Raw genomic sequence first — 10,200 nt, forward strand, 5'->3', positions numbered from 1 at the left:
GAACAGCTGATTGTTTATCCCGTAGACAGTGGTGTGTGAGTGCAGACTCACAGGATAAAGGTGAGTCTATCACAGAGATGGACTTGGGGAGCGGGGGACCAGAAACCAGGTCAACGCCCGGGAGGCCCATTGGGGCAGGTGTTTGCCTGGCGGCTGGTGGGCAGGATGAGGCAGGTGCAGAAGGCTTCGGCCCTGGCCTCCCCCCCACCCCCACCCCGCCTCCGCAAAGGCAGCTCCAAGGCCTGATTCTGGCCCAGCTAGCTCAGCCCGCTCCCCCGCTGATGGCTTGTGCCCCTCTCTCCCCCCAGCACAGCTAATCAGCTTAGGATGACGGCAAATGAAGCCTCCAAAACTGCAGGGCCCTCACTCTTGCTGCTACAAATTAACACTTCAATTAAAAGCCAGCCAAGCCAGACCTGACATCCACACTCTCACTGGGTGAGGATTTAATTAAGACACGGTGGGGAGGTGGCGACCTTGGAAGGCCTCACCTTGAGCTGCCCATCTCGGTCACCCTATTGTCTCTAGCTCAGACCATGAGATTGAGACCACAGAGCGTGCTGGAGGTAGCAGCGTTTGTTAAGGTACGACAGAATTCCCTCGAAAGGGGAAGGAGGGGGCTTTGTCGAAAATATCCACTCTCAGGCCCCACCCTGGGGTTTCCGAACCACCTCTGAGAGATGGGCCCAGGGGCCTCTATGTTTATACATGCCAGGTTTAGGGGCTGCAGGAGGGGGTTAATGGCCGTGAACGTGAATGTTACAAAACTACTGCTCTGGTAGGTTGTACAAGCAGTGTGGTGGATCAGCATTTTAAACAATGGAACTGAATGTTAGAATAGGAAATATCAGAGGGCATTGCCTAGACTCCGGGAAAGTATTATTTTGTGAAACTTTTGCTTTAGTTATACATCTATGTGTATGTATTGGGTTGCTATGAAAAAAGAATATCTATGTGTGTGTGTATGTTTTTTTTTTTTACTATGGACCTTAGTAAGAAGAAAAAGTTTATAACACCCCCTACCCACTCGTCCGCGACAGAGAGATGCTCATAGACGCGCCCAGCAGTGAAACCTCACCATAGCTCTTCCTCCAGACCTACTGGTCAGAAAACAGCACGCCCACTAGCAGCCTGCCATCCCCCAGAGGCCATGGGCAGACAGGTGGGAGGGTGTAGCCGCCAGCTGCTCCTCAGGGTAATGGCCCTATTTCTGGCCCAGGATAGGCGGGTACTGGGAAGGGCACTCCGAAAAAGGCCAGAGCTAGGGCCTGTAGTGATGTCAAGCACAGAAGCCCCAGGCCAGCCTCCCAGCCAGCCTCGGAGCCTCGGGCCACATGAAGGGATTAGCAGGCGCCTCCACACCTTCCGGGGCTCAGTGCCTCTTGGGAGGAAAGATGCCATGCAGGAAAGAGCCTGAAGACAGGACGGGGAGGCAGAGCAGGGGGAGGAATGGACGAAGGGAAGCCTGGGCTGCGCAGGAGGGGGGGGCTGGCAGGCAGGCAGGCTGCCCTCCCGAGTGCCACATTCCCCAGCCCTAGTGAGGCCACGCGGTCCCTGCCCCCTGTGCCTTGGAAATCCCTTTGAGCTCGAGAGGGCAGATGGGGGTCAGAGAGTGATGAGCCCTGGCCCCAGCCCCGTTTGAAATCGAAGCATCCTGGGCCAGGGGCAAGGCCTGCGAGGTGGGGTCGCTACCTCCAGGGCAGCAGCCTCCTCGCGCCTGGGCCAGCCCGTTGCTAGGGCCCCTCTTCCGAGGCATCAGGTTATAGGGCCGCGTGGAGCAGCCCATCTGCCGGCTGACTTCTCACTTTCCCCCCTAAGGCTGCCTGTGACCCGGCTCCCCAGGCTCTGGCCCGTGTGTAAAGTGGCGGGGGGCCTTTATTCCCACCGAGCCCCTTCTCAGCGGCTAGGCGGCCAAACTGCTCTTGGATTACATTTTGATGAGTTTTCAATTTAGGCCCAGCAGACAAGGGAAGGGAGGGGATGGGGGAGAGGGGGTGGGGGCGGGCGGGGGCGGGCAGGGGAGCCGGCGGAATAAATGCAACAGATGGGTCCAATTGTGCTGCCTAGGCAAATGAAGGAAGACATCTGTAGCTCCCGAATACTGGTGGTCTGAAACGCAATTAGCCCTCTGTGAAAGGGGCCCCTCGCAGCCCCCTCGGCCAATCCCCTCCGAGGCACTGCTCACGTTACAATGGCCTTGACCACAATCCATTGAGCAGAAAAAGGAAAAAAGAAAAGAAAAGAAAGAAAGAAAGATTAATCCAGGAGTTGCTGCGCGGTGGGGCCGCAAGGAGAGCTGGAAAAAGGTTACTTACGTCTCTGCTTTTCCTTTTTTTTTTTTTTTCCCCTGTCTGTGTATGTACTGTAGGGTCGGCTGGCCTTCAAGAGGGGAGAGGGGAGTGTCTTAGTTCTGGGCTGAGCCAGGCTATGTGGACCCGCATGTCCAGTCCTTCCTGATCTGCGAATGGCTCAGAAACCTCAATTTTCTACTGACTTGTTTGGAAAATAATGACCGGAGGCACAGTCCCTGTGGTTGCCGCTGGGCCCCACCTCCTGCCCTCTGAGGGGTGAGAAAGTTGTTATGTGATAAGACCCCTTCTGCACGTGGTAATTACAATGGCTGCGGTGAGGCTCAGGCAGTCGCCTTGCGCAGCTGGAAAAATGAGTTCTGCTGGACTCGGAGGACGGCCTTCCCTTTCCCCACTATCTGAGAGCCCAGCGGGAGCATTGGGACGGGGCTGGAGCCTCCTTTATCTCTGCATATTTCTGATCAGTAGTACTTTGCAGAGAAGCGGGGAAGCCCAGTACAATGGTGTGCCCTGACCCACAGGGAGGGTGGAAGGGGGTCAGCGCACCTTTAAGATCCCTCCTGGCTTTTGCTCCCCTCGGCTCTTTGGTGCCTGATCCGGGAGGTGGTGGCTCCGACCAAGGAGGTGAAAGAAAGCCCAAGTTCTAGAGACCTCTTTTTCTGCTGCCCGTGCCTCGTTGGAGCCTTAAAACAGCCCAGAAATCTGAATTTGGATCACAGGGACTTCTCCGGGACATGCGCTTAGAAGCTGAGTCCCACCTTTACCAAGAACTTGTACAGACTGAGAGCAGAGGGGGCATGCTCCTATTGTTTGTTCTATTGTGGTAAAACGCATATAAAATTTACCCTTTTTTTAAATGTTCATTCATTTTTGAGAGAGAGAGAAAGAGACAGAGCATGAGTGGGGGAGGAGCAGAGAGAGGGGGAGACACAGAATCTGAAACAGGCTCCAGGCTCTGAGCTGTCAGCACAGAGACCCACACAGGGCTCAAACCCACAGACCCTGAGATCACAACCTGAGCCGAAGTCCGATGCTTAACCGACTGAGCCTCACAGGTGCCCGCACATTTACCCTTTTTAAGTGTACAGTTCAGGGGTATTAAGTGTATTCACATTGTTGTGCAATCATCACCACCATCCACCTCCAGAACTTTTTCATCATCCCCACATGAAGCTCTATACCCGTTAAAAATTAACTCCCCATCTCCCCTCCCCGCAGCCCCTGGCAACCACCTTTCTACTTTCTGTCTCTATGAATTTGCCTTTTCTAGGTACCTCATATAAATGAAACCATAAGTATTTGTCCTTTTTGATTAGCTTATTTCATTTAACATAACATCTTCAAGATTCATCCCTATTGTAGCATGTGTCAGAACTTCCTTCCTTTTTTAAAGCTGAATAATATTCCATCGTCTGTAGAGGCCACATTTCGTTTATCCATTAAGCCGCCGGTGGATACTTTGGCTTCGACCTTTGGCTGCTGTGAATAATGTGGCTATGCATGGGAGTACAACTATCTGCTCGAATCCCTGCTTTCAATTCTGTTGGATATGTTCCACCCAGGACCGGAAACACCGTACTGTACGGCGACTCTGTGTTTAATTGTGTTTTTATTTTGCTTGTTCCTTTTTACCCACGTCTGGAAGCTGCAGATGAATAAGCCCTTAGGTTGCAGGAAGATGCAGGTTAAAGACCACATTGATGATGACTTCTAAAAGCTTTAGGCAGCTGATGCTTGGATTCATGTTGAATTCAGGGACCAGGTGCTTTAGTTTGCCCTGAGTTAGAACTGTGTACGATACAAGCCCTGGGGCTAGCTAGTTCCTCGAGCTGGTCTGGGGCTCCAGTTGCATTAGGCTCTGATCTTCATCAGATCTGATCCTGCCAGACCCTTTCTCTTCCCGGGTCAGTGATGGCGGTGCAGTTGTATGCAGATTTCTGTCGTTGTGTTTATAATTGCAGCCATGTGTGCTTAGCCAAAAGAGTGGATGCTTGGATTTAATTTCTATAAGCCTCCCTAACCAAATGCTCTAAGATTCAGAGATTTCTTAATCAGTCATCACCTGGTGCTGTCTGGTTAATCAAGGCAGCCAGAACTGAGATGAGTGATCTGTGCTCATTTGACCATCTTCCCGAGAACTCCCAGCATTTCTCCTATGGTCATATATGTCTTTCCCTTTCCCCAAGTCCCTACGGTGGGCATAGGATGAGTTTGAAAAAGTTGGTGACCACTCATCCCTGATTTCCTAGGATGACCCTGAGTTCAAGTGCTGTATTCCATGTGTCACTTCCTTGAATCTTCTGCATGCTCCAGAAACCCCAGTGTTTCATCACGCGGACTCTCTCTCCTGTCCTGGAAATGGGCAAAATCATTCATCCACGAGTCTTTCCTTGACAGAAGTTTGCATATTTAAAAGCCACTGTCTGAAGGTCCAGCTTCTACTCAGCCTGCACCCATGGGCTGACGGTGATTCTCCCCTTTGGGACACTGATGGTTCTTGGTCTACCCCCAATTACTGGGACCTACTAAGAATAGGGCAGGCTGCTTGCACAATCACAAAGATGTAACAGAGACAAGTAGTCTTGAAAAAAAAGAACAAAGCTGGAGGCATCAATGTTCTGATTTCAAACTATATTACAAATCTATAGTAATCAAAACAGTATAGTATGGGCATAAAAACAAACACATAGATCAATAGAACCAAAAAGAAAGCCCAGAAACAAACCCATGCATTTGTGGCCAATTCATTGTCAACAGAGGAGCCAAGAATATATAATGGAGAAAGGTTAGTCTCTTCAATTAGTGGTGCTGGGAAAACTGGGCATCCAGATACAAAATAATGAAACGGTACCACTATCCTACACCATACACAAAAATTCAAAATGGATTAAACACAGGGACGCCTGGGTGGCTGACCTAGTTAAGCATCTGATTATTGGTCTCAGTTAAGATCATGATATCACAGTTGGTGGTATCGAGCCCCAAGCAGGGAACCTGCCTGGGGTTCTCTCCCTCCCTCTCTCTCTCTGTCCCTTCTTTGATCTCTCTCTCTCTTTCTCTCTCTCTCTCTCTCATCAATAAATAAACATTAAAAAGGGATTAAATGGGGGCACCTGAGTGGCTCAGTTGGTTAGGCATCCAACTTTAGCTCAGGTCATGATCTTGAGGTTTGTGGGTTCGAGCCGTATATAGGGCCCTGCTCTGATAGCATGGATCCTGCTTTGGATCCTCTGTCTTCCCCTCTCTCTGCCCCTCCCCCACTCATGCCCACACTCTTTCTATCTCAAAAATAAATAAATTAATTAATTAAAAAAAACTAAATAAATGGGTTAAACATTTTGGTCTTGAAGAAATGACCTTGAACATAAGTCTTAAAACCATAAAACTCCTAGAAGAAAACACAGGGGGTAAGCTCCTTGACATTAGTCTTTCTTGGTAATAATTTTTCAGATTTGACACCAAGAGCAAAGATAACAAAAGCAAAACAAAAAACAAAAAAACAGAACAAACAAAAACAAAAACAAGAGGGACTATAGCAAACTAAAAAGTTTCTGCACAGCATAGGGAGTCATCAACAAATTAAAAGGCAACCTATGGCATGAGAGAAAATATTTCCAAACCACAATATTTCCACCCTACCTTGGGGTTAATATCCCATGCATACAAGGTACTTACACAACTCAATAGCAAACAAACAAATGACCAACTTAAAAATGGTCAAAAAACCCAAATAAATATTTTCCCAAAGAAAGTGTACACATGGCCAACAGGTACATGAAAAGATTCTCAATACCACTACTCTGGGAAATGCAACTAAAAACCACAATGAGATGTCACTTCATACCTGGTAGGATGTCTTTTTTCAAAAAGACAAGAGATAACAAATGCCAGCAAGAATGTGGAGGAAAGGGAACTCGTGAGCACAGTTGGTGGGAACATACATTGGTGCAGCCACTATAAAAAACATATGAAATTTCCTCAAGAAATTAAAAATAGAACTACCATATGACCCAGCAATCCCACTCTTGGGTTTATGTGCAAAGGAAAATAAATCACTATCTCAAAGAGATATCTAGACTCCTGTGTTCACTGCGATATTTTTCACAATAGCCAAGGTAAGAAAACAACCTAAGTGCTCATCAACAAATGCATGAATAGAGAAAAATGTCACACACACACACACACACACACACACACACACAGGAATATTATTTAGCCTCAAAATCTTGCTGTTTATGACAATATGAATGAACTCAGAGGACACTATGCTAAGTGAAATAAACCAGACGAAGAAAGACCAATACTGCATGGTATCACTTACCTAAAAGGAAAAAGAAATCTATAAAAAGAAAAAGAAAAAAAAAAAGATGAACTCATAGAAACAGAGTAGATGGGAAGAACAGTAGTTGCCATGGGCTGAGGAATGGAGTAATAGAAAGAAGCTGCTAAAAGGATACAAGCTTTCTATTATAAGGTGAATAATGTCTAAGGATCCAACGTATAACATTATACATTAGGGCTGATAATACCATACTGGACAATCAAAATTTACCAAGAGAGTAGAACTTAATTAATTGTTTTTACCAAAAAGAATACAAAGAAAAAGAAAAAAAGTAAATATGCGAAGTGATGGATGTTAATAAACTCGATGGTGGGAAGTCATTCGCGATGTGTACATATATCAAATCGGCACACTTTACACTTAAGCTATATTACGATTTTATTTGTCGATGATACCTTGATAAAGCTGAAATTAAATAAATGAATGAAATAATAATCTTATTTCATGTTAACCTATAACATTTTTAGTGAAAAAGAGCTTTATTTGTTGAAACAGTAAGTAGTGAGAAAGGTGACATTACACGTTTGCAAATCTCTTTAATACCTGGCTTAATAGAAGACAACTAGATTCACGTAGCTACTTCTGCATATGAGCTGGTCTGATGCGGTTTTGAACCATATGAAAATGCATTTCACATAAATATATAGCTGGAAGATGAAGACCTTGCAGCCTCCATGTGAAGGAACCCCTTCTGGGGTCCTTGGAACACACTTTGAGAACCATTGGGCTAGAGCATGCCTGATAGTCTTTATTTTTTTAATGCTTTTTAAATGTTTTATTTATTTCTGAGAGAGACAGACAGTGTCAGCAGGGGAGGGTCAGAGAGAGAGGGAGACACAGAATCCGAAACAGGCTCCAGGCTGTCAGCACAGAGCTCGAACCCATGAACCGTGAGATCATGACCTGAGCTTAATTGACTGAGCCACACAGGCGCCCCATGCCTGATAGTCTTAACTACTTTAGTGTGTGTTTCCTAAGAAAAGAATATTTAAAACATAATTTCAGGATAATTATCAAAATCAGGAAATTTAATATTGACATAGGCTAATATCTAATGTCCAATCTGTATACGAATTCTTCCAATTGTTCCAATAATGTCTTCTTTACATATTTCTGCCCCCCACCCCCAGGCCAAGATCCGATCTAGAATCACACACTAATTTTGGTTGTCATGTCTCCTTAATCTCTTTTAATCTAGAATGTTTTATTCAGTCTTTCTTTATTTTTCATGACCTTGACATTTTGGGGAAGTATAGGTCAATTAGTTTATTTGATTTACGTATTTTTAAAAGTTTGAGAGAGAAAGAGAGAGAGAGAACATGCATGTGCTTGCACGCATCAGCAGGAGAGGGGCAGAGAGAGAGACAGAGCGAGAATCCCTACACCATTAGCACAGAGCCCTCATGACCTGTGAGATCTTGACCTGAGCCAAAAATCAAGAGTCAGATACTTAACTGACTGAGCCACTCAGGGGCCTCTAGGCCTATTATTTTGTGTAACGGCCCTCAATATAGACGTTTCTGATCTTTCTTCATCATCACATTCAAGTTTTACATTTTGGCAGGAATACCACAGAAGTGACATGTGAAAAGTGAGAAGTGATTCTTTCTTACTTTGTCAGATGAGGAAGTACTTGGGATTTATTGAATTGTCTCAGTGGTGATGTTAACTTTAAGCACTTGGTTAAGGTGATGTGTTTCAGGACTCTCCTCTGTAAAGTTACTATTTTTATAATTAGTAAGCAGTTTGTGGGAAGATTCCTTGAGACTCTAAATATTCTGATTCACATCAGGCTTCCACCCACAGTTTTAGCATCCATTATTGATTTTTGCCTATATCAGTTATTACTTAATGCTTGCAAAATGACAATTTTCTAATTCCACCATTCCTTCTCCATTCATTAGTTGGCATTATACCGTGAGAAAAAGTTTCTCTTCCCCCTCCCCCATTTACTCATTCATTCCTGTATGCATTTATACCTTTTGGATTCATGGATTTTTGTTTTTATTCAATGGGTTATAATCTTTTACTATCATTATTTGTTTTTTGATGTTTATATTTTTCCAGATATGACTTTGTGGGAGCCTCTTCAAGCTGGCTTCTGAGACATTTTAATTTGTCCCTATCATTCTTTCTGACATACACAGATATCTCATGCACATCTTGTATTTGCCCTGCCCCAGCCATCCTCCAACAAACCCTGGTTCTCTTTTAGTAAGGAATGGCAGTTAGAAACCAAGATCTAGATATTAAATGTGCTCATTATAACTAAGGTGCTTTTGCTTCTAGACATTTCATTATACAAAGCTAAAAAACATATGAATGTATGTATATTTGTTTATATATGTATATGTTACATATACTCTATGTATCAATACCTCCAATCTTACAGTTCTAATCAAACTCACAGAATTCTTTCTTCTTTTAAAAAAATGTTTATTTATTTTTGAGAGAGAGAAATAAAGAGAGGCAGAGAGAGATGGGGACAGAGGATCCAATGTGCACTCTGCACTGACAACACTGAGCTGGATGTGGGGCTTGAACTCACAAATCATGAGATCATGACCTAAGCCAAAGTTGGATGCTCAACCAACTGAGCCACCCAGGTGACCCACAGAATTCTTTCTAGACTTCCTCTATGCCCTATTTTTTATTTCCTTTCCCAACAGTGAGAATCTCTCTCTCAACATTATGTATTTATTCATTGCTTAATCCCACAATACCACAGAAAATTGCTATTCTTCTGTAACTGTGAAAGACACATTATTAGTAGAGTTTAATATTTGTGGTTCTTTTTGCCTTAAACTGAGGGTATATAGTCAAAATACCGTGTTCAAAAGTTACTCAGGTGAGTTTTTTCTTCCTTCAGTATGGTTATGTTATTCACTGGAAATACCAATTAGGTTCATTTGTTTCTATTTTTAGGATTTCCTTCATCATTGTTGATTTAATGGGGCCTGAACCTTTAACTACTAACTACTATTGCCATTCTTATTCATGTGTGGGCTCTGAATAAGAGGGGTAGTGTGGAGCTTCTGGACATAGTTCTATGGTTTTTCTTTTCTTTTTTAAAAACTTTTAATGTTTATTTATTTTTGGGAGACAGAGATAGACACAGCATGAGTGGGGGACAGGTACAGAAAGAGGGAGACACAGAATCCAAAGCAGGCTCCACGCTCTAAGCTGTCAGCACGGAGCCTGATACGGGGCTCGAACTCACGGACCGTGAGATCATGATCTGAGCCTAAGTTGGATGCTTAGCTGACTGAGCCACCCAGGCACCTCTAGGCACCCCAGTTCTATGGTTTTTCTTAATCCCATATTTTCATCCCGATTTGTGTTTCTGGGACACTTCCCAACTATCTTTTATAAACTTAGCGGTTACAAATGCTCTTCTCTCCTTCCACACTTGAGTTGTACTTGCCCGGCTCCTGGCCTTTGTTGTGCTGTCCCCTCACGTGGACATCCCCTATCTGCTTTCTGAGGCATCAGGCCATTTAAGGGCCGGGTGAAGTCACAATCCTCCAAGCTGTCAAAATGGCAGACTGG

This window comes from Hyaena hyaena, unplaced genomic scaffold, assembly GCF_003009895.1.
Source record: "Hyaena hyaena isolate Hyena2069 unplaced genomic scaffold, ASM300989v1 scaffold_214, whole genome shotgun sequence".
In the NCBI taxonomy this organism is placed as follows: Eukaryota; Metazoa; Chordata; class Mammalia; order Carnivora; family Hyaenidae; genus Hyaena; species Hyaena hyaena.